The 20665-nt window shown below is 49.7% G+C and overlaps 1 protein-coding gene across 2 annotated transcripts in view; it reads left to right on the forward strand.

The window, feature by feature from the left end:
- The window catches only part of LOC144474071 (uncharacterized), a 143277-nt gene that overhangs the window by 101723 nt on the left and 20889 nt on the right, over positions 1-20665 (forward strand). The window contains exon 1 of one of the 2 annotated variants that reach the window (XM_078188554.1): positions 5848-9774. The exons of the other annotated variant lie outside the window; for it this stretch is intronic. The gene's annotated coding sequence lies outside the window, so the exon portion shown is untranslated. Of the gene's footprint in view, positions 1-5847; positions 9775-20665 lie in introns of those variants that run through there. 2 annotated transcript variants of the gene reach the window in all.

Here is a 20665-nt window from a genome sequence, read left to right on the forward strand (position 1 = left end):
TCTCTTTTCCTGCGGTTGCACGCTAGTCAGTGCCGGGAGCAGTCGGTCACCAAGATATTCCTGTCTCGTCGCGCCTTTCACCCTCGATGATCTCAGCGCGCCGGGTTTCTGGGGAACGTGTCTCATCGGCGGCGAGCCACTCGGCGGGGGCCCCGGCTCAAAGGAGAACGAAATTCCGCGAGCGACGTTGCGCAGTCGCAACACACCACGACGTTCCCGCATCCCCAATTTTCCTCCGTACTCCGCTTTGCCGGGACGAAATTTCTTTTGTGCGGGCACCCGAGCACTTTGTTTCGTCGCACGCCGACCGAATATCTATCCGCGTGTCCCGCACCAGTTTCGGCCCGCGACGAGGAATCCTCCCTGCGCCACCAACGCCTGTTATCTGTCCTCGAAAAACGCGTCCCAATTTCTCGCGGACAGCGTCTTGATTCCTTTCGCGCAGACGCGTTCCGATCGGCACTTATACACCGGCGAGCACGACGCATTATTCAAAGACTCGTCGCGCAATTTTTAAGTCATTTCATTAACGAATTCCTTATCAGAATTCATGAACGAGGACGCTTTAATCAGCGATGCATCTTTATATCCTCCCAGACATTGAGAGAAGATCATTTCAAATTTTCTACTGCTGTGTTCCGGGTACCATGTTTGGTTAAGCTTAACAACAGTAACATAATAGTAATAATAATAATAATATATTAATTATGTCGACTGGCGAGTGTTGGCGCAAAGTGCTGTGATAGCGTCGTTAACGACGATAATAAGAATGGAAGGATGTAATAACAACGATAATAAGAACAAAATATAATAGTAACAATAACGATAATATCACGGCAGCAGTGAACAAAAAATAATCGAGAAACGAAGCATAAATAATCGCAGCTGCAAAATTGTCCGATAAAAGTCCTGTTATTCGAAGGTTACTGTCACCGTCCAATTAAAAGCCCGGAAAACACAATGAACTCGTGGAATCCGGAAAAACTCGGCGGAACGGAACGGGTCGAAAATTGAGGTCGGTGGCGAACGGGAGCTTTCAATCGTTAAAACATGCCTTCCGCGTTCTCCGTCGACGTTTATTTGACGCAACAGCGGACGGGTCTCGTCGGGTCGTGCGTCGAGATCCAGCGGTAGGAAACATGGCGCGGCTTCTCGATGGCGTGGGACGGGGGGGACGGGTGGGGGGAGATAGGTTGATAGGAAATTCCGCCCTTGGTCAATTTTCTGTGTCGTGTGGCCGCGATCGTGCCCGGCAACGAGGGAATTACGGGAAACTCGATTGCGGGTTCGCCGCTGTTAATTCGGGTAGCGGGTTGCCGCTGTCCATTGATAATATTCCGGCGACAGAAACGACCGCGGCCTCTGTTTCGCAGCTCGGTTTCAATGGCGGATGGCCCCGGCGAAATTCCTTCGGCTATATCCGCCGGCTGCGGGAAGAAGTTGTTAGTCGGTCGAAACCGGCTGAAACGGGTCACCCGTAATCGAACAGCGGCCGAACTTCCCCTTGCATAATATCCCTTTTCTATAAATGGGGGAAGATCCGATCGGAGCCGGATCCTCGATAAGTGGAGGAGCCCGGTCGGTCTCGGATCTCGAGTGGAATTTTTTCCGTGCGCTCGCTCCTATCCTACGCTCGCGGATCCGCCTGGCTCTCGAACGCCGAGAGAGAGAGAGAGAGAGAGAGAGAGAGAGAGAGAGAGGGAGAGAGAGAGAGAGAGAGAGAGAGAGCCCGCAGGAAATCCGGCGATCGTTGCGACTAGTAAGTGTTTCGAGCTCTCCCGGGGCGCAATCGCGATCGACCCGCGAGAAACCAGCTGTCGTTGATAAAGCATCGGTTACACAGCTCCCTGGAACGAAAGTTAGGAAATTACAGAGCGAACCCGCTGGCGGTCCGCCGGCAATCCCCCGGAATTTGCTTGAAAGCACTCGTCGGTCCGCGTGAACTTTCCTGTCTCGAACTTACATGCCGGGAGAAAGAACGAGAGACTTTCGCGCTCCTCGACCGGCACTGCTGGATTAATTGCCGAATGATCCCCGGGCAGCCAATCGTGGCGATACTCGATCAAATCCTGAGAAATATGTCGGGGCCCCTCCGTGGAATCGCAAGCAGAACGCCGCAGGAAATTCGGCTGGTAGTCGGGCTTTGGGGTCTCGGGGGTTCTAAATCTTCCGACTTGCTGCCACCCTCTCGAAAGTCAACGCTCGGAATATCCTCGCGGGCTGCACCGTCTTAACCCTTGATCTGATAGCTGCCGGTGCTTGGATCAATTTTGACGCAAACTCTGCTTTATATAGAGTCCCTGTATTCCACGTTTTCGGGATATTTTTCTCCCATCCAATAGCTAAGGCCGACACGATCTTTTATTTGACTATAGAACAACTCCGTGGGGTGCCGGCGACCCCGCAACATTTTCACATTGGCTGCAGCAAATGTGTAAATGAATAATAAAACACCGAGGTTTTCCTTGTTCTCGTGCCGTGACTTCTTATTTTATATTTTCGAAGCAATAAATCGTATTTAGATTGTCAAGATTTCTTTCTATCTAGTTCGCGTCTTTCATTGTAAATATTTAGAGGAAATCGGGTATAAAATTTTAAGACTAGAAGATTTTTTTATAGATTAGACGAGTAACCCTAAATGACGGTAGACGAAGCGATCGATAAGAGTGTCGATAGTGAATGCGCAACATCTATCGGTTTGGACGCGAACAAATATAGAGTGACAGACATGCTCCACGTTCTATCATAAAATTCCAGAAAATTGTTACAACGCGTAGTCTTCAGAGAATTTCAGATTCGACATTGTCCGCAAATATTCGCATTCGATGGTGTTTATTAAACACGGCGCGCGGCCGTTCCGCAGACGCGGAAAACTTTCTCCACCAAAAAGCACTGTTTTATGGTCGTGTCGGGACCCCTCCACTGTCGTGTTAGCATCGGGATCGGGGAATGATAAACGCAGCCACCTCCCGGTCCCGGAGACGCCTAATTACCAGCGCAGGTCGCCGAGGAGACTCCGATAAATTATTCGCACGGTTCTCCCCTCGGTTTTCAATTTTTACCCGTGGCTGGGCGAGTCTGTTTCTCGTTTCCGGTGTGTCAGCGATCCGTTGAAGTTCTGTGTGCGCCGAACCCCTCCGGGCGGGTGATGAACGAAACGAAGCGCGGGACGACAGAGCTGGAATATTTATACGGGAGCGTGACACTTAACGCATCACCGTGGCCACCAATTACGCGAGCTAATGGGCTCTCGTTCTGATTGTACGCGGGCACGGATTCGGGAGATGCTCGCCGCGTCGCATAACCACCCCCTCGGCCGCAATTTCCTCGCCGCGAAGGTGGGGGCATGACCGTGATTTTCATCCGCGAGTTATCGACCGGAAATTTGGTCGCGAGCCTCCCTTTTTCTCCCCCTGTAGAATCAGCGGCGAGAGACCGGCGAAAAAATTGCTGTACACGCCGGGGCAGAAAGAACGGCGAATAATCTCGCGGCAGCGCGATGTGTGGATTTCGTTTAATTTCCGCGTCGGCTCCAACCTATCCATCTATGAAATCCAACTGGTGCTCGCGGACTCTCCGCCTCTCTTTCTCTCTCTCTCTCTTTTTCTCTTTCTCTTTCTCTCTGTTACACGTTCTGTTTATTAATCTTGCAAAGCTTTTACGGCGATGGGGAAAATTGTCCGATTACAGACGGGAATCCGATAACTGTCGACACGCTGTATAATTCACCGTAGATTCCACCCCGATGCTCGAGCACTAGTCACTCCCGTCTTTACCAGTTCCGTGTAATAACGATCGTCGAATCAAGAGCAAGAGACACTGGTTGGTTTTAGTACTGTCGCAACGCAGCATCTTTATGCACAATATACATTCTGTGCCGGGGGAAGGTAGATAGCAATCGATCTCGGCTTGCAATGGTTTTTAGTAGACCAGTATGATATTAAAACATATGATTTCCATAAAAATCTTTAAGGAACGCATTAATGAAAAAACGCAAAATGCGATGAGTAAAGTGCACACGAAATTGATCTCAAAAATTGCATGAAACAGCTAAGAGGTTTCTTAAGACATTCTACTCAATTTTAGTATAATTTCTGCTAGAGTAAATACATTTTTTCTGTACAATTTTAAAGGAAATTATTGATAAAATTTATGTAACACGAATTCGATAAATCTGATTAATACCAATTACATATTCCTGGATGCAAGACCGAAGCACAATGTTTCCACAAAACAAGGGTAGAATGTAACGTAATGAAAGAGCAAATAATTCTCTAACTTTTGACAGAATTTTCCGCTCGCTAAAAATCATTCCACTGTCGAGGTCCTTGGTTTAGATTTTATTATCTTCCCGTAAATACGAGAAACTATACTTGACAGCCACCCTCCGCGCGTAACATAGGGGCAAGTCGGGGGTTGTATCTACTTACACGCGTTATCACGGACACAAACAGCGTCGTTGTTCTCGTTATCACCTGCGCCATATGTTCCCGAGCAGCGGCGATATTCTGAATATCTAATCCCAACCTTCTAGTACGGTGCAGAGGGCAAACGATAATGGGAAACGCGTTCAACCTAGGCATCGCCCCTTTTTAAGGATCTTTATGCATTCTGCTAGAACGGTGTTCAACGCGATATCTATTGCATATATTGCTATTCCTCGTCGAATTGTAATGTTTTTCGTTTTAAACGTTTGGAAAACAGTTTACCGTGATTTTGATTTGCTAGACACCTCATGCGATAACATTCTTTAGTTTATTGAGCATTTTCTTTGGCAATAAATGAAAAACAATTTTTAATTATACATTCTCAACATAGATGTATGCTGTACATACAAATAAAAATTCGGGCACATAATGTTGAATAAATAATTATTATAACGAGAAATAATTATAACGAATAACAGCGTCTAAAAAGTTTGATCTTCGAACGTTCATTGCAGCACTTTTTAATGTCTTCTGAACATTTATCAATAACAGCAGCAAACATTCGTTGAACATCGATACGACAAGTCCAATTATTTGGCCCGCGGACAGCCAGACGTAGCTCGCCCCGCGACGCCATGTTACCACAAGTACATCGAACCTTTCCTACGGGAACTGCAATCGATCAAATAAACCCCCCCTCCATCGCATTAAACCAATCTACCCTCTCGCGAACTCAAAATGACTTGCACCCCGCGTACACGATATTTTGTTGCCGCAAAATCAGCTACGCCGCGAAGCAATCGTGTCTCAATAATCGTCGCAATGAACTTTCACTCGAACTCGATCCGGTTGCAAAATATCTTCGCGGAACGCCTCTATTGTTCGCTGTTCGAAATCCGAGCATACGGCGGTCGATTTTGCGACCTGAAACAATCGAATCCGCGATCGCGCCCCCACCCGTTACGAACACCGAAGTGGTACCGCAGAAATTCGAAAACGAGCGCCGCGGATACCACCGCAACCAGGCGACAAACCCGAAAATCGCGAATCGAGATTCCGCGATCTCGTGGGTGCAAACAAGTGTGCAGTGCATCGATTACAAGTTTTTGTTCAATTATCGGGGTTCTACGCTGCGGAAAGAGAGATGGCCGGTCGCGTTACAGTCCGGGCATTTGTTCTCGCTATTGTTCTCGCGATCTCTGCTGGTTGGCGCTCGGGGAGCTGGCCGCGAGAGAGAGAGAGAGAGAGGAAGAGAGACGGACGACGTGCATCGGTCCGCGGGTATCGTGGTTACCGGTGAATTCGGTTCGTCGGTTCGAGGGTTCGGCGCGGCGGAGTGTCGCGCAACCGTACACAACACGTGGCCGATTCGTGGAAGCATGTTGCGCGATGTGCAACGGGCTGCGCGAATTCCGACCGCAGTGGGACTTGGCGCGTCCCTGGCACTAGTCGCGGCACCGTCTCGCCGCCGGCTGCCGTGCCACGGGAGAGCCGGGTGGTGATCCAGGAGAGCAGCAAGAAGTTGGAGCGGATCGGGGCGGCTCGGTGCAGAGCAGAGCGGAGCGGAGCGGCGCGGGGACGGGAGGGGCGAGCGTCGTCGGCGCCGGTTAATCGGCCGTCCGCCTCTTCCTCGGACTTACTTGGCCGCGGAGCGTCTGCGCGGCTCGCAGACCGGAGCTTCTTCGGCACGCGAATTCGAATCGTGGCCGTGGGCCGCGGCCGCGGCTGGCCGCAGCCGTTCTTTTACCAGTTGAAACGCCGCCTTCGCTTCGGCATCACCGCGGCACCTCTCCGCGTACCAGTCGCGGCGGCCGCCCGCTTTGCATATAGAGTGGAATACGCGCAGTCTCGCGAAACGATTGTCTCAAGGCGATGGAAAGGGTTCGGAAAATAACGCGCGACGCGAGTGGCTCCGCGTACAGGATCAGTGCAGTGGCGGAAATTGGAGCGGAAATTGATCTGTGACGCGATCACGGAACGCGAACCCGGAGCGAAGGAAGAGGAAAAGCTAACCACCGCGGACGAGGATCTCTGCCGCATGAAACAGCAGATGAGTATCCTTCGATAGATCGACGGCGATCGCGAGATTCGGCACGAGCCCGTCGTCTAGACACCAATTGCACACCGGCGCACCGTGTTTGTCTCTCTGCGTGAACGACGCCGCTCTTCTTTCCCCGAGTTTGTTTCTCGTGCGTGTGCGCGCCCGCGCGCGCGCGCGTGTGTGTTTGTTTGTTTGTTTGTTTGCGAAAGCGGAGGTGGAGGTGCACGAGAGAGGCTGCGTGTAGGAGGGGTTGTTCAGGCCGTATCAGAATTTCGCATGGAACGGAGCTGAAGCCGCGTGTGTGACGCGCTCGGTCGCGGCTTTTTGGGCAACAGTCGTCGCGCGTGGACGACGGGCTGAGACGCCTTGCGAATGCGGCCGAGCTAATCGAGTGGATCGGACGAGACAGAGAAATACCGGCCCGTAGAACAGATGCCATTGGCACGAAGCCGAGAGTCTCGGACACGTCTCGATGGGGGAACACCGGGACAAGTGCAAGCTTCCTCTCACCTTGCGCTGCTCTGTCTGTCTATACGTCACGTCGTTCTCTATTCTCTCGTTTCTTTTTTTCGTTTGCCTCCGCACCGAAATCGCATCGATCGAGGCCCGTAAGAATGGACCAGCCCTGGCACGGAACTACCTTCGATGCCACGTTCTGCTAAACTGTGTTCTGTGTCTCACTACTCCGCTCTCTCTCTCTCCCATTTTCTGTTTTAAGTGTTCAGTGTCTCTACCGGCGGCCAGGCCGCTTTGTTTTGAAGCGTCACGCGCGATCGCGAGCGGACCGCGTCCTTTTCACCGCTCGCGCTGACTCTATCGCTTTTCGCTTATGGCCTCTCTTCCGCACCGGTCTGGCCTGGCCTCGCTTCTGGACCTCCGACGAGATATATCGCTTCAACTGGCCACCGCACACTTTCCTCTCTATCTCTCTCTCTCTCTCTCCTTCTCTATCCTGTTCCCTGTTCCTCTTTTACTTTTGCATTCCGACGCTTTTGTGCGCGCGATATTGCTCACCGAGCGCCGCCTTTTGTTCCATCCTCATCCCGCCTTCCGTTCTCTTTCCTCTATTTCACCTGCTGCTGCTGCTGCTGCTGCTGCCGCTCATGCTGATGCTTCGGTACTCCACCCTTCTGACCGGAGAATATAATTGTTCCCTTTTCCAGCCGGCTTCCATTCTCCAACCGGTGTCATCCTTCCTATCTCTACCAATCGCTCCGCGCGAATCCTTCTTCGACGACGCGATACCTTGCCAAAGCGCGTAGCCCTCTCGTTCCTGGAACGACGCGGTCGGAAATCTCGGTTAAATCGGTCGCGGAATCTCGTATCTGCTGGATTGGGCTCGTTAAACTCGGCTGGCCTTGCGCTAAATTCATGTCGGTGCCGATACGAGCCGCAGATTCGGAACGCAATTTTTTCGCTAACGACGCGTGCCGGGTTACGAAATCGTATCCCCCCCGTTTCCATTACGTCGGACAAATCGACGGGGAATGTCTCGTATAAACCGGGAGTATCGTAGGTCGTAAAACAACGTGGTCGACGACGGCTGAAACTGCGGAACACATTTGCAAAAGCGCTAGTTTTAGTCGTCTTAAATCCTCGAACAGCCGATCGATGTCAACCCCGGGCCAGCCAGCGAACCGACGTCCGCTTTAATACCCATAAAGGGTTGCGCGAGACGGTCGCCTAACTCGGATTATCCGTGTGTGACGGAGAAAAGTCGACGGACTTTATTTTTGAGCGGAACGAGAGCGAGCGTGGAATGGGTCGGGAAGACGTAGCTGCCAAACAGATTCGCAGCAAATTCGAGCTGCCAAACAGATTTGCAGGGAATTCGGGCTGCCAAACGGATTCGCGACGGATCGCGATCAACAGCGGTCGGGACAATCCAACGAATTTAACTGCGCGGCGACGACAGAATTGTCGCGAACAGCGTCGGCGAACGCGACCGCAAAGATTCGCCGCGTCATCGCTGCGGCGTCGACCGTGGCCGTAGATCCTCGATCGTTCGCGCGGGGGTCAACTCGAAATTGCGTAAGCAGCTGCACGGCGGGCACGCTGCGTGCGGCGAGTCATTCGGAACGAGAGGGTTAACGAAACTTGGCACGGCCGTTCATGCGGGGAGCGGTTCCCATGCTGGTACGGTGAAAGTAATTATGCCGTTTCCCTGCGAGCGAGTTTCAAATTTGCCGGAACGATCGGAAACAATGTAGACTTCAAACGAACGGGGTAATCAGCCCGCTTGTTATTTATTTACGCGGACAAATGTTTACGTCATAACTGGACTGCGGATCTTTACAGCTCGATTGCGGTGGAAAGGAATCGATCGAGCCCGGCATTTTTAAAGAAATGTATTGCAATTATATCGTTAGGAAAATTTATCCTCTTTATGTTATTAACAAAGTGTGTTATACCTGCATCATTAAAAAAGTGTGCCGTAATCACATTACGCTGCGACTGCCGCGTCACTCGGATGTGGCCGGCAGAATTAGATTCGCAAGGGAGACAAGGTTGTCCAGAAAGTAATTGATGTCATACAACTTTGCTTTGAAATTTTCATAATTAAATAAAATACGTTAATTCTCGTGAAAGTTTTTAGGTTTCCATCGCAGCCATCGAAGCTTTAACGATATTAATCAGCACACAAGAATCAAACGTCATCGTTACACTTTCCCGCGGCATTTACTCTTTCGTATTCGACCTGTTCTCTTTTATAAATATAAAAAGACCGCAGTCTAGCCACGACGAAGTAGAGATCGGAAATAATAACGTAGACTTAAAGAGAGTTCTAAAAATCGACCAATTAGAAAAGGCCGATTCATTGTTGACCTCTCGAAACGACGTAAGCTTTACACATTGCCCAATCCGCCTAACGCCGTGTCTTATGCCAAGGTGCATCCCAACCGTAAACAAACGCCTGCATCCTAAGCGCCCGTTCCACAAGCACTCCTCTCCTCGCTGATGCAGATGCTCCTAACAAGCAACCGTTTAACGGAGATGATTTTTTTCCGAGGGGCGTATATCTTCTCGCATGGCTATGGTGTAATCGCAGTCGCCAGGAGCGCGACCCGAAATTAACGAACACCTTGATGTCATAGAAACACAAGAGACACGATTGTCCGAGTAGCGTATCGATGATTCGGTCGAACCGCAAGTAGAGCCCAGTCACCACACACACACCGGGCGGTCGCCGGGTCCTTAGACGGACGTCGGCCGCGCGTCATTCTCCTTTTTCGTCCGCGCAGGATGCGAGTCGTTGGCGGTGCGGATGCTGGTGCCGGGACGACGACGCTTCTAGCTCGGCCAAAGGTAATCCTCTCTCGCCTCTCTATCGATTCGTCAACGCGGAGACCGGAGGTGGAGGGCCGACGGCGGCGTGGCTGCCGTTCGCGTTAGCGCTCGAACTCGACGGGAAGGAAGACAGAGCGTTGTTGGACGTCGATGCGGCTCCTTTCATCCGACGCGCGGCGCGGCGCGGATAATTGCGAAATCCTGTATGTGGGTGGAAGGAGTTTTCCACGCGCGCGGGCTCCACCGATCGGGCCCGTTTCACGAGCGACGCCTCCCGTTCGGCTCCCATTAATCTCGCCGCGGCTGTCCCCTCCCTAGCATCGCGCCCGGAAAAATCACTGGTCGACGGTATTTAGCCTGCACCGCGCGCGGAACACTGAATTAACTCTCTCTCGTTCCTCTACCCTTCTCCTCCCTTTTCTCTCTTTTCCTTCCTACCCCCCCCCCCTCTCTCTCTCTCACTCTCTCTCTCTCTCCGTCTTTCTATATGCTCGTTAAAGGAAAGAAAGATGGGTTGAGCTCTTTAGCCTCGGTTGCCCGCCGCGCCTCCGCGCGCAGTCGTCGCCGGATTCGTGTAGACGGCTTTTTATATCCTCTTTCCGTAGCTCCGCGGAACCAGCGACGCGTGCCAGCCAGCGCGTCGAACCTCGCGCGCCCATCCTCTCGCAAATATTTGCCACAATTTACCGGAACGATTCGTGGACTCAGCCGCGGGCTCCTCCGCGCTTCGTTCTCGCGGGTCGACGCGCGCGACCGGTGATTTCGAAAGACTGTCGCGGCGGTGTACACGCCGGCAATCACCCCCTCGGGCTCGCCTCATCATCCCCCGCGGGTCTCAGCACCCGGGCGGCACTCGAGGCTTTGTCTCTGGCGCCGGACTGTTTGCCGTGCCCGCCGCGCTGGAAACCAAGCTTTGGCGGAGGCGACCGCGCGAGAAATTGAAGGTCGGCTGCCGTAAGTAACGCGGGCTTTCTTTCCGACCCGCTTTCTGCGATTAGTCCCCCTATTTTACGCTCGCCTCTGTCCCGCCCGTGCTATGCGGCCGCCGGCTAAGTATGTCGGCGCGAATGTTAACTATGTAATTAGAATCGTCGGTTCGTCGCTGTTCCATTTCTGCTTAGTTCCAGCGAGTTTTTTTTTCGAGTCGCTCGGTTATTACAAAACCGAGCACGTTAACGACAGGCTGTTTTTACTCTCCTATACAGCTGTTGATTTTAATTTACTAAACATGTGCGTTACGCCAGTCTCGGAAATTGAAATTAAATTTTACCCGTTGCGCATCGAAATAAAGGTTACCGTATGATTGATATTAATTTTCTGCCCGTCGTGGGAATTTATTAGTAACAAACATCAAGCTAAAGATAGTTATACTTTAACATAATATTAAGAAAATCTTGCCGATAGCCCAGATAAATACAATTTATTTTCGCTTTAATTTAAGCTATCTCGAAGCAATTAAGAAAGAAACATTCCGGCGCATTTATCTGATTTTCCTAGGGCTTCGAATAAAGAGGAACGACCCCGCGCGAGGGTACGATCGTTATCTATGCGAGTCTCCGAGAAATTAAGTATAGTAACGGGTCGGCGGCTCGATCGTGAGCGATCGGGTTGGAATTATCGCGCGCGCCGATAAATAAACAGTTTGCGGAATGAATGGACCGCCGATGCATCGTTTCGGTCGGTCTACTCGGTTTCGGTCGTTCGAAGCGTAGAATCGGATTGCGTGCTCTGATTTACCGCGTAACATTATTACAATCTCACTATTCATGCGCGTAACAACCGGCTTCATTAAAATAACCCGTGTGCTTGCTATCGATCGTTGTAAAACGAGGCGCGAGCGAGCAGAGCAGAGCGAGCAGAGCGAGCGGACAGATCGAAGCGCGGCCGAAAATAACGAACCGAGGCGGAGAAGTATCGACGCGGAACCGGAGGCGAAAACGGAAGTGGATTAAAACTGTTCGCCACAAATGCAAAGCGCCGATGGGTACAGGGTTGCGCGAGTTTTCCACGAAAGCTGCTTTCACGACGGAAAAACCGGGGGAGAGAGCGGCGGTTCCCCGTCGACGTCGTCGCCGCCCTCCTCGCCGGGCCGCTTTGTAACAACTTTTCACGCTTTTAACCATTTAAGGCCTCGCCGCTTTTCTCTCGCGGGTTCTCGCCCCCCCCTAACGGCTCTGAAAATATTGGCTTATCTTATTCAACGTCGACGGCGACCTCTCCTCTCTGTGTCTATTCGAAGATCGTCCTACGCTGCTAATGCCATTGGACCCGCTCGCGCGCGCTAGCTCGCTGCTGCCAACTCCGTGAATCGCGTGTTACCATCTCGCGTGAATATTCCACGGGGACAAGCTGAATCGTGAATGCGGACGGACATTTTTGATGCGCCGACAAGGGGACACACTTGGACGCTTCGCCGCGCTCCGAATTGCAAATCCGACGTGTTAGTCTCGCGATTGCATATGCTTCACGGGGTCAGATATTATCGCCTCTCTCGCGGACCGTTTACGAGCACCGTCGTCGCCGGAAGCGTGTTAACGTATTTCAGTGCCGAACGTAGCTGCTTCAAACATCGTCCGCAGGATTTGCGTATTTGTTTAGAATATCGAACTAAAATTGTAATAAAAATAGGTGAGACGTTAGACCGAGTTAAGAAAACATTTTTTAACGTTTATCGTTCAGTTTCAATTTCTCCAAAGACTTTCTCGCTTAATATCTACTCAACTAAATTGATAGAATTTTTAATCTTAAAACTACCCCATGCGGTTGTCGGCGACCCTACAAACATTTTTTATTTGTCCTTAAACGTGTAAATAATTCATATTCTGAAAATAGTAGATCATTTTTGGATTATTAAGATTCCAAGTAAATGTCACTCGTGTCAAAAATACAAGGGGGTTGTTCTAGGGTTAAAGAATTATTCCCTTGCTGAATGAGCACGTTTGCGTTAATGAGCATGCCGCAACCACTGACCCGAAAATATTGCGCCGTGCATAATGTCGAGAGACCGAGTCGTGATCAAGAACTTAATACCGAGATTATTATTTTAAATTCTCGAGCTTCCTCTGGAAGCACCGCATTCGTTAGAGTATTCGTTAAGAGGTCGGATAAAATGGCGACTGTTCCGTACGTCGGAAAAGAAAAACCCACAAACTCCTCCTACATCGCGGTGCAAAGTTCCTCGCCACCTAATTCTACAGACCATTCTGCTCTACGTCCCGGATAGCCGCCACGGATTTACGATACTGCAATTGTTATTAAGACTCGGGACAAACTCCAAAACCGGTTACGAATCAGGTGCTTGTTCTGGGGCGAATCGAATAGCGGGCCAAAAGGCGTACGGAGAAAACCGTGCGCTGCAATCCCTCGAAAATATCCGGCAAAGTCACGTTCGTATCGTAAAAACAGCTTAAACCTGTATCTCTGTATCTCGTTCGGAAAATGGAAGACGCGCACACGTTTTTACGTGCCGTCGTTCGCGATGATCGAACACGGTATTCGTTTACCGTGTCGGCTGCCTTGGTTACTGGAATAATTGATAGATCACGCGCCGAACCTGCTTCATCTCCCATACTTTCTCTATACAATTAGAAGACTTTCCTAATCGATGCTATTTTCTAAAAATCGATTGATCGAGAAAACACCTTCGAAAGTTATATTTTAAAATATTTTCTGGATCAAATTGCTCTTCATTAATTTATCAATCTTTTTTTTGACAATGATTACTAAATTAATTTGAAAAATAATTATGCAAAGCATCGTAGCGTTAAATTTAAATATAAATCGAGAATTAATGCAGCATGTTTAACCCCTTGCCGTACTTTAATTTTATTTCCCCTTCAAGAAATTATTCCAATCGAAAATTATTTAATCATTGTAACTGCGAGGATTAAAGTGCAAGGTTTAATACTAAAAATATCAAGTTTTGCTGTATAGGAACAAGAAGATTTATTCAGACTTCCCACAATTTTTAGCTATTTCTATAAAATTGTTAAGCTATCGTACCTATTGTGCAATGTAAGCTATTTCTATAATTTGAAATTGACAAATGTATTGAAAATGTTTACCGTGTTATAAAATAAAACACAGCGCTTGAGAGTAAACATTGCAAATTTTTTTACGATTGCGGCAGAAAATATTCTGAAAGTCGAGCGTTGAGAAATTAGGGGAAACAACACCCGGGGATCTGGAAGGTCCGCGAACGAAAGGTTGTAATTTGAACCGTGTAATTAGGACATAGATCGGGAGAAGAACCGACGTTCCGGTTTCCGCTCGGCGTCTGTACTTATAGGGGATATAATTCCTCGGGATTCGAGGCTCGTTATTCGGGCGTCCGGGTCTCTGCCGCCGCGTGTATCGGCCCGGTGATTAAATTATAATGAACGCGGCGTACACGCGGACGGAATAATTGCGGGTCGCCATTCGATATGATACAGAGGAACAATGGCAGCGAATACTTTTATGCGGTGGCGGCCACGCCGACAAAAGCGTGAAACGACGCGCCCGTGCCTGGCGTTCGTCAATTACATCGATGAAAAAACGCTTTCGATCGACAGCGAACCTGGGGGTCATCGCTCGCGCGAAATCAATCCGCGGCTCAGCGGCTAAATTAGACTAATTGATTCGTTAAATTAATAAACACCGGGCCATGGCACGGGGTAGCGTCCTCCGGTAGACTCGCGACGAGGCTCGTCGTCACTCTTTCGAATTAATTGGGGACACTCGAGACGGGGTCTGCGTAAACGAAACCATGCACCCACTTCTCGACTGTGTGCATAATTTTCTGTTTTTTTCTTGTATTTTTTTTTAGGAACAAAATGAGAACAAAGTCCACGAATCGTTCGCGATGACCGTTTGATGTTCACCGTTCAGACGTTCTCACGGACGTAGAGATGGTTTTTCATTTTACATAGAGTAGTCGAGAGTGTTTGCTAAATGGTTCAGTCCTCGAGTAAATATCAAACATTTCACGAACGTAAAAAAAAAGCCCAGACGCTTTTACTCTCTAGAATATTTTCCATTTGCGCGGACCGATCGCTAGGTATTGCAAATGTTTCGATCCCTTCGCCGACACCAAAAAGCCATCGCACAGTGGGGGCCGGATTCACCCGGAATCCGGACAATTCTATTCTAGTGTCTCTCTCTCAATATATAACTCGGTATTTGAGCCGATATTTGACCAAATTATGCGAAACTTTCGGAATCGATTTTATTCAGCCTTTTGTCTGAAACGCTCCACCGTGTGCGACGGTACAGAATAATTCACTTACTCGTTCGACCCCCCACAGTTTCGCCGCATTCGAACTCGCTTGTAATTATCCAAGAAGACAGGGCAGCGAATGTAACGGCACAGAGAGCGTTATTATAAACGGGTCGCAATCGCGAGAGGTTGTTAGTTTCGAGTTTCCGGATCGATCGTGCCGGGGACGATTCGAGTTGCCGGCGGTTGGTAAAAATCGGTTCGGTGTCGTTGTCAGGTGGAATTTCATCGTCGAATTTTCGAGGGATCAATCCGTCGGGCCCGGGGTTCGGATCGCCGAGTAGGGGTTGTTTGCTCGTCGATTTATCGCGTATAGTTAATGCATAGAATAAACGGGAAGGTGGACGGGGAGTTTGACTGTCATCGGGCTGTTCCGCTGCGCGTTTAATACCCGAGCGAAACGCGCCCGCGCGCGCTCTCCTGCCTCCGACGGCTAATTTCCAAGCGTAGTCGCGACAACTTGTCCGGCCTGTGTCCGGCGCGTTTGATTTTGCGATCGGGCCACGGCATTCCCCGTGCCACGCGAACCAAAGCCAATAACATTCCATCGAGACACCGGCAGCGCGCGAGAGAGGGCGAGAGAGAGCGAGAGAGAGAGAGAGCCGGCCGGGTACCGGGTATCAAGGGAAATGTTTATCGATCCCGGCGAAAACATTGCCCAGGTTGTGTGCATCCTCGGCGTTGGCCCTCTCTCTCTCCCGACCAACAATTGAAGAATCCTCTACGTTCGTCAAGAATTTAATTATTGCGGAACAAGGCGGTCGGGATAAGGCCGGCAGCCGCGCGCTCTCTCCTCGACCCTGCGCAACCTGCCACAATTCCCCCGGGCTGCCCGTGGCTCCGTGAAATGGTGTTCCGGAGGTATTTCAGCGGCTGATAAAAAGGCCGGACTCACGGACCCGAGAAATCAGCCCCTGCGACAACTGTCCCTCATTCACCGGCCATCAAAGTCCAACCAAACGGTTACGATCGTTTGCACGCCCCCGTCTTTCTCACCCAGGAATTCAGTAGGATCTGAGCTATGTTGCCCGACGGCGTCGATTACCGCGAACCTTTTCTCAAACACGCCTATTATCACCTCTGTCACTTGGAAGGGAATTATCATCGCTGGCTAAAAAGATTCGAGTACAAAATGTTATTTAATATAAGGTTGCAAAGTTTGGGGTTAGAACACCGAGTACAATTCTTCCGAAAAATTCGAAAACATTGTCACGCATCATCGAAGAGTTGAAAGAAGAAATTCATAATTATGAATTGTGTGATTCGTAAAAAAACGTTTCTTATTATCGGATAATCATTTAACATTGTCATATCAGGACCTCCTATCTTGCAGAACTGTCCATAACAATGTCAGTACAACGCAAACTTCAGTAGGTTATTAATTACATCATCATATAAATCCAAAAAGAATTCCTCAGTCATCTCAACACTTATTTCAAGTAATCCTAAACTAAAATAACGTGCCACTTAAAACAATATTCCGAACATAGTAACCACAGAATCGATCGCAGCACGGAAATAATCATGGACTAAAATATCAAGTTGCTTGAAACGATAATTCAAAAGATCCAAAAAAACCATGAACAGTACGCGGCGGTCCGCGCGTCGGCCGCTACAGTGAAATACGTTTTTACCGTCCCGAAAATTTGAATGACATAATATACACGCAACACGAACGAGCAGCGTAAAAGAGATCGTTGGTTAATCTTCGGGGCGAGCGATAAAAAGCGGGTCCGTCGAAGGAATGCTGTCCCGTCCGCGATAAACCGTGCACCGGCTGCGCGAGCGGCACGACTTTGCATAATTCCCCGGGCGATCCGTGTGCCGGAAACGCTGCACGGGACGGTGCTCGCGTTCCCGCGGGTGCCCTTATAAAAACGGCCGGCTACAATCGAGATTATCATGATTACGGAGGCTGGGATCCTCCGGAGTCGCCGGCACCGAACAGAAGACGACGCTCACCGCCGTGGCTAATTTATAGCGTCGATTGACCCCGTTTCCGGTCACCAGCCGCATCGGCCGAGCCACACGACCGCGTACCCGCCGCCGTTGATCAGAGTCCGTTGGTTCGGGTACCTCCCAAACAACAGACCGACCCGACCCGAAACCAGTCCCAGGCTATCCGCAAGCATCGCTCGCCTCTCTCTCGCCGTTGACTTTCGGTCACAGGAACACGCCGCGATAGCCACGTCGAAATAACCCGCCGTACATCAGGCTGTGCCGGGTCGATCCCGAGGATTCTGGCAAGGATCCGGACCCGATACGGTGGCGGATCTGTTAATAGAACACGCTATCCCCGTTACCGTCGAACCCAAGACCACCAGACACTCGTTATTTATACCCGCAACCCATCGCGAATCACCCAAAAATCTCCGACGATTTCGCTCTCGTCGAAATAGTTTCCTGCGGATGGCCCTTCGGTTTTCGTTCGCGACAGCCAATGCGGCGACGCTTCGCTTGCCGAAGATGGTAGTTTCACCTAGATTAATGCCGTAGTTACGGGATAACTTTGGCCAGTTCTGGAGAGACAGGCTCTGGGTACTGCGTTTTCAAACTCGGCGAGATTATCGTGCGGTGTTCGAAGAATATACACTTTCCTGGAGCAGCTCTGATCACTTTCTTCGCAATTAATTCAGTAGCAATAAAGCAACGATTAGAAGGCTGTCTTTTAGCAGATTTTGAGAAAGAGGATCGTGGTTTCCAAACCCATTGAGTCTATCATTTAGCATTTAAAGAACATGCTCGAATTTTCTGAAGCAATTATAATCATTTTCTTCAGAATACTTCAGTACTTAAATTGAAGTATATTTATCTGAACGCTCTAGTTACAAGCCTATTTTTAATAATTGTTCTAAAGGAAACTTATACTCTATTTTTCGCGAGCTATATTATCGATGTTCTCGTCAGTCCAGTGCTTCGCCGCGACAGCCTAAAGGCGCGAGAATTGGCAGCGAATTGACGGCGTGTTAAGGAAGAGTTAAAGACGGCAATTTGCTAGAAGCCTCTCCGGTTAGTATCTAGCATCGCGTCGTCCCCCGGATGTTACCGGTTGCTCGGTAGCTTCCGTGAATAGCAGCGGTCACGCGGGCCGGTTCCTAACGGCAGCCAGCTGTTTCCGTGCTGCGGTCGCTTGCCAAACCCAATCGGTATTTCGATAAGCATTTGTCCGTGCAATTTCGAGAACGAGAGAGCTTTTCATCTTGCCTTACTCATAACGCGGGGCACTCCTCCCGCGGTTATCGATTCGATCATGCCGCGAATTTTCGTTGCCCGGGCACGATTGCCGATCTTGAAACTCCGCAGACTCTCCGCGAGCCAGCGTCCGCGCGTTTCTCATTGGTCAGTTCCTTTGGCAACTTGGCCGAACTTCCGAATCTGATTCTAACGAACCAGGGTCACCGCGAGCTAATTAATTATCGCGTCTATGATTCGTTTTCCGGCATTATTAATTACACAAAAGTTTTTTTTATTATTTATTTTCGCATAGAAAGTCTTGCTCGATAAATATGACGTTAATTAATTTTATATTTATCGAGTAAGACGTATTGCTTATTTTCGAATAAAAAGGTTTAATGTATCTTTCTCGATAAGTATAGCATCGATCACGGCGGAAGGCAAACAATTGGGCACCCCATAGCAACCGTGCCGCTACCCCAGGACGTCAGATCTTCCCTCCGGACTACTTTCGTTTTGGCTAAAGACCTGCTAGCAACATTAATTAGATCACACGAACAGCGAACTCCCCTTTCTTCAATTTCGGCCGAACGAATTACCGTGGTTCGACGGGTACGGCCAGCTGACTATCGCACCTGCTCCACCGGAAACAAGTTGGCGAACTTGGCAACGATCGCCGGGTTCGTCATGCGAGCCAGCCGGCGAATTACAGCGTCGACGACGCGATTCGCGGTATCCGCAATCGGGTTGTCCTCGTTGCATCCCCTTATCCGTGTCCTTGCTTCCCCTTTGCGGTAGCCGTCTAATATCATGATTTTTAGCTTTCTGGAACGCAATTTCCTCGGCATTGTCCGCCTTCCTGCCAGAGACTGGCCGAATGCTGTTCCCCTTCCACTAAAGGCCATCAGCATCGAAACTTTGAACAGATATCTCGCCGGCAGTGGGCAGCGTTTCAAACAACTCTTTTTTCGTCGAACGAAACTACCTCCTCGGAGCCCGGCTCCGGCCGCTTTGAATTTTTTCCTACCGTGGTTCTGCGCCGCGCGCTCTAACATCTGCCTCCAAGGCCGCTGTTCGCGGCGCAGCAATTATACGTCGAGAGCAACTCGACGACCGAGTCGCGCCGATAGAATTTTTTGATCTCGTCGACGTCGAAACTTCTTCCACCGAGCAGCCGAATCGATTCCCCTGGGGGAGAAGCCGATCACTTGGAACCCACGACAACCCTTCGCGCTCGCACCCCCACGGCAATTATTCGTTGAAGCCAGTTATCGCTTTCTTAGGGCGAACGAAACTTTTCAGAAGGTTTCTTGCCAATCCTGCGAAGCGATTTCGGACGAATTAAGAGGAGCCGGGTACCACCTGTAGAGGAATATTTGAAATAATTTAGACAGCTCGCGATTCGAGTAAAATATTCGGGGTTTTAATAATCTAAAATTAAAGGTAATCGTTATTTTATTTCGATAATCTGAAATATCAAATATTTTTCATTTCAATGGAATACTGTTTTAAATAACTATTATAATCGACTGATAAATGATAATCGTTTTCCTATTTGGGAATCTTTGTGATCAATTTCTCAATTTCTCGAGAAACGTAGTCTAGCAACGAGTTAACAAGGAAAGGTGGATTGATAGGTACGTAAATTGCAGCGGCGTAATCTGTGGATCTGCGTGTCCGGTACGTTTATCAGCCACTTCCATTCCAAGACGGTCCCGCAAGACAAAGCGATTTCCATCCCCTACGTGACCATAATTTCTCCTCTCCTGGAAAAACTAATGGCTCCCCCGCGGTCTCCGCCGGCTCCGGCGAAACAGAACACAAAACGGTCGCTGTCGAGGTTGGAACAACTTTGCATTCCAGATCGATGCAACGAGTACACCGCCGGAGTTCCCGCGTCGTACAATATCAGCCCTCGTAATCGATGCCACTGTTTTTGGACGCTTTCGCGGTCCGGACTCGCGGACCCGGCTTGTTAGATACGCGCAGTTATTCTTCCGCGGGACGCCCGAATAACAGTGCAAAAAGTACACCGACTGGAAAAAAAAAGGGAAATAATCCGGAACGAGGTACTAGAGATCGTCGTCGAGCAAGTGCACTCAGGAGATTGTATAATTTGTATGAAATTCTGCAGACCGTTGACAGGTGAAACGACTCTCGCACGGAAACCGCGGCTTCGCGAAACTCCCGTAGAGAGAGAGAGAGAGAAAGAGAGAGAGAGAGAGAGAGAGAGAGATTGTACACGAGCTGAAACGAAAATTCGCCGTCCGCCGATGAACAGCAAAGAGGTCTCAGACCTTTTCGAGTATTCTATGTATAAGAATTTGTACGGAGACGCCGCGGTCCTATCCGCCGGAGAGAGGATCCTCTGCCGAAAATTCTCTAAGAATTCGCTGAAAGATCCGCAGCCCATCGACAAGCGATTGCCCTCGGAGGGAATCAAGCCAGGGGCTTTTTATCGATCAGTCGTCTAGAACG

This window comes from Augochlora pura, chromosome 8, assembly GCF_028453695.1.
Source record: "Augochlora pura isolate Apur16 chromosome 8, APUR_v2.2.1, whole genome shotgun sequence".
In the NCBI taxonomy this organism is placed as follows: Eukaryota; Metazoa; Arthropoda; class Insecta; order Hymenoptera; family Halictidae; genus Augochlora; species Augochlora pura.